The sequence below is a fragment of the Hemicordylus capensis genome, chromosome 4 (assembly GCF_027244095.1).
Source record: "Hemicordylus capensis ecotype Gifberg chromosome 4, rHemCap1.1.pri, whole genome shotgun sequence".
NCBI lineage: Eukaryota > Metazoa > Chordata > Lepidosauria > Squamata > Cordylidae > Hemicordylus > Hemicordylus capensis.
The window spans coordinates 63,091,469-63,099,251 of NC_069660.1; the positions used below are offsets into that span (position 1 = coordinate 63,091,469).

The 7,783-nt window shown below is 40.6% G+C and overlaps 1 long non-coding RNA gene across 1 annotated transcript; it reads left to right on the forward strand.

Moving 5' to 3' along the window:
• Window positions 1-789: 789 nt before the first annotated feature.
• Window positions 790-7,305, forward strand: LOC128324501 (uncharacterized). The gene is made up of 3 exons (XR_008306903.1): window positions 790-1,122; window positions 2,069-2,110; window positions 6,944-7,305. It is a non-coding gene; the product is annotated as an uncharacterized LOC128324501 (long non-coding RNA).
• Window positions 7,306-7,783: the final 478 nt, after the last annotated feature.

Here is a 7,783-nt window from a genome sequence, read left to right on the forward strand (position 1 = left end):
GCCTCCGAAATGGCTACCAACACTAGAGAATGGGCCAGAATGGCCCCCAAATGGGCTGGGAGTCTGTTCAGGCTGCACAACACCGAACTGGGGGAACTGGTTTTGTGCACACCCCTAACTGATAGACCTGTCCGTGAATTTTCTAAGCCCCTTTTAAATAGTTAGACATCTCCTCAAAAAGATGTCTAACTATTTAACAGTTACATACTCATATTTCATTTTATTTGCCCTTTTAAAGAAAGATGATTGAGCATATGGTCAGAGCACAGACATTGTCATTCCTGGAAGAAAGATCCTTCAGCCAATATGAAACTAGCTTCCAGTCAGCCTTTGGATCTGACAATGATTAGCTAGCCCTGTAACAGGGGGATTCCATCACAGCATTTGCAATATTTGATGGTGATATGGGAACACCTTTGGCACGGTTTTAGTCAGTGGTGGCTGGTTAAAAAAAAAATTGCTAATTGGAACTGCTAGTCATTACTGTGAGGTGACTGAAGGGGAAAGAGGACTTGCATCCTTACCAAAAACTAATGAGAGGCAAAGGTAGGGGCAGGGTATGCTGGCCCGTTCTCTGCTGGTGGTGGTCATTTTGGAGGCCACAGCAGCGGCGCATGCATCCTTGCCCGCCTACAGCATGAAGTTGCTGACTGACTAGCCACCAACACTGCTTTTAGTGATCTGCACCTGTGTGGGAAGTATTTAGCCAGCAGCAACTAAGCGTTTGCACACTGCTGCATGAGGCACTCTATGCATCCTGTTGGTTTCTGGCGTGGATGAGAATTTTCCTCCTCCGCTTGATCAGCCCACAGCAGTGAGCAGCGGTTCTCACTAGCAAAAATACTTCCTTGGTTGCTATTGATTCCATGTCTTTCTCTCAGTTTTTTTTCCAGAGAGTGAGATCATATAGTTGCTTACCAACACTATGGAATTGAAACTCTCTTTGGGGGCTCTCAAGGACATAGCTTGTTCTTATTTGGGAGTGAGAAATCCTCTCTATGCTGATTATATCGAGCTCTATGCTTCAGTGTCAACAAATCCAGGAGCAACATTATAGGTCCTCAGCCAGCCTTTGGAGGCCATAGTTAAGAAGGTGGCAGGAAGAACTGAAGCTGAATCAAGGTAAGATGAAATAAATGTTGGCAGAGGATCCAAAGGTTATTTCAATGGATTTAACAAGCATAGATAAGATGGGGGTGGTGTTACATGTAAAGAATCAGATCCAGTCTGGACATGCTCCTGATTATTTATGGGAATGGCACCTCCAGTGCATGCATGGAGCTCTTTCACCTACAAGTGGTTCCCCATTAATGTCAGGGAAGAGACTCGATTCACATACAAAAAGGAACGTACATTTGGATTGGGTCTCTCCATCAAATGGATGATATCAAAAGTTCCCAGGAAATCTGAGTATGATCAGAGGCGGGGTGTGTGTGTGTGTGTCTAGATCTAGATCTAGATCTAGATCTAGATCTAGATATAGAGAGAGATTCTTCATATATATCAGATCAATAATCAATTATCAGGGTATCTATTTCTTGAAAAATGCAGATATAAAAATATGTGTGAGCAGAAGTGGGTATTTATCTAGTCTTGGGTTGATAGATTTTCCCTTCAAACTCTGTGCAGATTTTTCATCTTTTCTCTTTCTTTCTTTCTTTCTTTCTTTCTTTCTTTCTTTCTTTCTTTCTTTCTTTCTCTCTCTCTCTCTCTCTCCTTCCTTCCTTCCCTTCCTTCCTTCCTTCTTTGGTGTAACATTCTTCTAAAGGCATTTTTCTGTAGAGAAAAATCCTGAAGTTGGAATGAACTCAGAAGAAAACATCCTCAAAATAATGGGCATTTGCCAATTCCCTCTGTATGTATAACATGCCTTTGGTTTGAGATCTATTAATTATTAGTACTATGAGATTAAGCATATATTTATGTTACATGGTTTTGGATTATGTTAGATTCTGCAGATGAGACAAGATCAAGCGTCATAGGAAAGACACTGTAATGGAGCACTGTTCACTACTGAATTGTTTGTTTTATTATTAACATTGTTAGATTTTGTTTTGGAATATTTTAGACTGGCCTGAGAGATGGCAGGGAATTTCAGAATTCAAACATGGTAAGTAATGGCATGAAAATGTAAAGGAATTGCTATAAATAGGTAGCTTTCAAAACTGAGCAAGCTAGCATAAGAGATTTAAAATAAATGTCCTGTGTTTGGACAGGCAAGGAAACATTCCCTTCAGAAAGGAAAGGCACTCTGCACATTCTTAGGAACATGTTGCCCTTAGTACTTTTTGGAGACTTCTTTCCCTTGGAAAGGAATTCTGCATGTGCTCAGTGGCACTCTGCCATACCTATAGGATTTTTTTTGGAAACAAAAGGCTGACATCCTAATAGTGCACTTTCACAAGGATGTTGTACTAGTGCAAGACCACTACACTAGCTAATTATGCAACAGGTGTGCAACTTGTGGCATGCCTTCTGTTTTCAAAGTGAATTTGTGCACTAAAATTTAAACTGTATTGTTTTCTATACAGAGGTCACATACATCACTTGTCACAATTGATGATCATTCTTGTTTGACAACTTTGTTCTTTTGTATTGTGAAAATACCAAAATAAGGATTTTTAAATGGTACAAGAGCACAAGAGCACAGTTGTGAAAATCCCCATTTTTAGTGCAGTTATGAAGTTTTCATGCACTAGCACAGCTTTGTTCAATACCTAAGCACACATTAGTCAGGAGTCAGCCAAAATGTGAGAACTCTACACAGATCAGAGCCAGAATTAGAAACAAGTTTACTTCATTTGCTGTGGGAAAGATTGGCTTCCATGGGAACTAGAATGGAACAGTGTCTTCCAAAAGACAGTAATTTTTAGTGTCATATCTTGGGTTGGGGGGCTGGGGTTGTTCTACTAATAAATTATTGTTCATTATTTGGCAGTATCTGACCGGTCAACTGATCAAGTTTTGTTTTTGAAAGTGTTGAAGTGCCAACTTTATCCTCAGCATAAATTTCCTCACAGGGTTGTTGTGAAGACAACTCCAGTTGCTCAGCTAGTCACAGGAATGTTGACTCCAAACTTCTTGGAAGGAAGATGGGATACACATTCAGTAAATAATAAATAAGCCTTGTAATGCTTTAGGTTGGCACTTGTCTTCATGCACGGGCTAACAGTTCCTTGTGGGAAGCAGTTTTCCAGATTACACTCAAGTTCTTGGTGACACACTGGTATATAAAGATTTCATAGAAGGTTTTTGTGGACTCGTTCTGTGTTTTTTGGTGTGGGTTTTTTGTTTGTTTGTTTTTGCAAGGGTGCTTTAGGCCCATCCTATTATAAATCCAGATCATGGATGCTAATGCTTCACTGTCTGAAAATGACTGCAGATCAAGAGCCTTACTTCTATTACATACATGCACCAATATTCTTATTCTGCCTGAAAAGAAAAACATTGATCACCAACACTCACTCCTTCAGGAGACTTTTCAAGTGGAGAAGAGATGAGCATTAGATTTTAGTCTCAAATAAATGTGCCTAGTTGTTCCAAATGGCTTAAATATGCCGACTGCATACTCAGAAGGAGCACTGTGGTTCCTAGACAAGAAAGTGTTCTAAAGGCAGCTGGATTAGAAATGTTTTACAGGCTGCAGCTGTCTTTCTAATTGCTTACAGAGCAAAATAAACACCAAAACAAACAGACACAACAATCCAAAAATGGTCTTTTCCAAGAAAATGCATGCAAGATCAACAAGCAATGGAAGCCAGAGAGTCTAATTCCCTTCCATTCATAGCAGCCCATTATCATACTGACCAATTTGACAGTGACGCTTGTAATGAGTAATAACTTTTGAATCCAAAAGGACGACTGTCAGCATGAGGGAGGGCTGATGGGAAATGGAGCAACTGAAGCACCAACAAGCATTACTTTCAAAAACTTTGACTGAGCCTTGATACTTTCCCATCTAATTGCTTTAGCTACGAGTATTCTAAATGTGTGTTCATCCATTCATCTTCATGGAAGAAGAAGAAATTGCAAAGAGCTTTGCCCTCTCAATTTTTGCTACTCTTCCTCACCCCTCTTTTTAGGTTCAATGAAAGGCTGGGCTTCAGAGATCCTAATTCCATGGCCTGCAGAAGGCTTTGTGTTAATTTCTGAAGCTTTCACTCAGAACATCAAACAATCTGGTTACATTTTTGTTCCCCTTTGCCTTTATATATAATTAAAGTAGGTTTAATTATATTGTTCAAACAGGAGAACTTATATTTTTCATATGTGTATATTAGGTTTAGATCTTTCTTAGGCTGAGAAAGGGTTTGCTTAAGTTGAAGATTTTCTTCCACAATGTGTAAGCAAAATGATGACTTGCACCCAGATCAATGAAGACACGGGATATGGAGTTAAACCTGGGCCACAATTTTATTGTTCAAATGATGTCACGAGGAGGATTGGTGCTCCAACCTCCCCACCCCTTGCAGTGCAGAAACTTACTATTCACAGATCCCAGTAAATTCCCTATGGAGAGTGGGTGATACACCTTGGCTCCAGCCAGCATCATCCCTGTGGTGACTGCTGCCATCTTAGCCGACTTCTGTCAAAGCAGCCTAAACATGAAGCATATTCAAGAAAAAATCCTGGTGAATTCTGGCCATGGTCAGAACCCTCTCTGTCTCCTATAACTGTATGCATGTTTACATGGAAGTGAGTCCCAGGCATCTACAAAAACATTTGTCAGCTGCCAGTAGCTAGTGCTGCCAGTCAGCCCTCTGATGAGCAGGACTCCCAACCCCACACTTTTGAGCTGCTAAGAAACAGCAGGAATCCCTTCTGAGCATTGGGAGGTGACCTGTCTTCCCTCTAAGGTGTGCACATATGCACATGCCCAAAGGTTTTTTTATGTCCACTCAGTTAATTTTAGATCCCACTCAGATTACATCAAGAAGGTCCCACTGAATATATCTGTGCACACACTGCCTTGATATTGCCACCCAGAACAAAACTCATTCTACACACAGATGAAGATCTCTGGAGGACTCCCACTGTTGCTTGCCACCTCCATATCCTAGTGCAAGTGACAGAAGACTCGTGTCACTTCTCCCTAAAACCTCTGCCTGTGTGCCAAAGAAGGACCTGAGAGATGGCCAGCTAGAGAGCTAAATACATTTGTGGATCCCTGGTGAGTCCCACCAAGTCCAAGTGAGTTTACATTAAGTAAGTGTGCATAGGATTACAAGCCTTAGGGCCTCCATAAAGAAAAGCAGTGAAACTGGAAGCCTCTCTCTTTTTTTTTACACACAAAGCAGCCATTGGCGTGGGGGCAGGCAATGATGATCAAGATCAAGACTGTAGCCTGTTGGGGTTTAACCGATTTTTCCCAATGCGCCGTTTTCACACCAAAAATCCCTCCAAACCAGCTATTTGCAGCAAATAGCCCCAGATGCAGATGGGCTAGGGGGTTGACATATTCCCCCTGACTGTTTTACTATCTAAAATTGCTCCCCAAAAGAGACTATTTGTCCATGAAGCAGCTACCATCACCTTCCTGCACTCATGGTCCCAACATAAAAAGTTCTCATATGGCTGCTTTTTATTGGGGGGTGGCGGGGAGACGCATTTCTGGTTTTAAGCATGTCTTTTAATGGCAGGCTTAATGTAACACGTATGGCTATTAAAATAGCATTTTGCCTTCAGTAGTGCTCAAAATTGGCAACTAAGGCAGCTGCCTTACGTTGCCTCATATTAAGGCACCTCTAGTATTTTCTGCATCCTTTTATTGAGAAAATATGTCTGGAGATACTACAGAAGGCTAGAGGAGGTATATCCTTCTGTTTCGCCTGGATTTCTTCTTTTATTTTCTCAGATGTCTACAGTTCAGTCTCAAAGAAGGTCAGATTGACCTGGGGTAACTTTCTGGGGTGAATTTTCATCCTCAACACCAAATAGTTGCAGTGGACTCCAGGGTTGGCAAAACCTCCGAATCTGAAATTCCAAATCTGAAACTCATCTTGAAACATTTCACTGCATACACTTGTGAATTGCTCAGGCATCCTTCCCCTTTTTTCAGTGCATTCAATAAATGAACAAATAAAACACTGAACTATTTATTTTCTTTCCCACTTTCAAATTGAACAAAACACTTGAAAATATTACAGACTTAGTCCTCAAGTCTTTGCCATCCAAACTGAAGTATGTTTGGCCTACATCTGAGATTAAGATCAATTTTAATTGTATATACATTTGATTTTCTTTTTCAACCCTAGTAAATTATGTAAAACTCTTGAGTGTTTCAAATCCCATGAAAGATTTGCTTGTGATCTTGGCATATTGTGCTTTGTCTGATAATGCATTATCTTGGGCTATTCTTCTGTCCTGTTATCAGAATTTACAATATACAATTTCTTTCCTTTTTTATTGCAACTCAGATATGGGGTTACTGCTGTAAGGATTTTCAGTTGTTGTGCATGTGTAGAAATACTTAATATAATAAATAGTAAACATTTATATGGCATTTCCCCCAAGTGCTCAAAATACATCATATATTTCATTTTCAATGGCTTACCTCTAACCTAAGAATTACGTTAGAAGTGGGGAACACTAACACAGTTCTTAGTTTGGAGGTAGGTAGGCCACTGAAAACAAAATATATGACATGTTTTGAGTACTTGGAAAAGGTCAGATGAATATTTACTATTTATTATTAAATGTATGTGCACACAAAAACTTGCTGTTCTGTACATGCATGGAATGGAGGTGATTTTGGGTGGTCTCCCCTACTCTCTGCAGCCACCAGTGCCAACAGAAATATGTCCCTGTGGGTTGCTGGACCCTCAGGGCATATTTTCAGGGGCATATTTTCAGGAGGGCCTATTCCCCCTTCTGCAGATAGAAGAGAGGATCACCAAAAAATCACCTCTCCCCACCATGAAGATATTCAGATCTTTGTTTGCAGGCTAGAAACTCTTTGTGGGCCAGAAACAATGGGAAAGGGTGCTACACTGCTGCCCGGGAACACCCTAAAGTCATTCTCCAGCAACGCCATCACAACACCATTGGGCCTGGCTTTGAAGTTGCACACAGCCCCAGCAAGTCCTGAGCATTGGCAATAGACTCCACTGAATGTCACCCAGTAATTTCCAGTCGATAGCCTGTGCTTTTAACAGCTCCACTACATTAAGAATTATGTACATATACCAGCGGCAATCCACAAATGCCTAACAAGACTTCCATTTGAAATGAACTGTATCATGTTTGTTTTTATTTGCCAACCTTCATGTAAGCTGGCACAATCAGCTAATATTGGCAAAATATGAGGCAGGCCTAATAAAATGTTTGCCCAGGTAGCTGGCACGTCCCACCTAGACTGACTTCACATTTATATAAGCATGGTACCATCATTTAATCTTCCGCGTCCCTGAATGTTTATTTCTAGCTATCATTCTTAACTGTAATGTAGCCTGTGTAATCCATTTGGCATCTCTGTATGATTCAGCTATTTGTACTGATAAATACACCCACATACATAACCTCTCCTGTTACGGCACCAGCAGTGAAAGCATCGATTTTATGCTTTTTGCTACTAGAATGCTTTCTGCAGAAAGAAGACTCCCAGCCTAGAAGGTCATGTTTGAAGCAGAGATGACGGTATACACTAGCACACCAGGAGAACTGACGTGAACTCCTACAAAGAAGGTGCCATTTACAAACACTTCTACCAATCCTGCTTTATCTACTTAACCTTTTCCTCTTTCAAAAGCAGTTATTTTAGACAAGCTAAATTGATTTCACCATG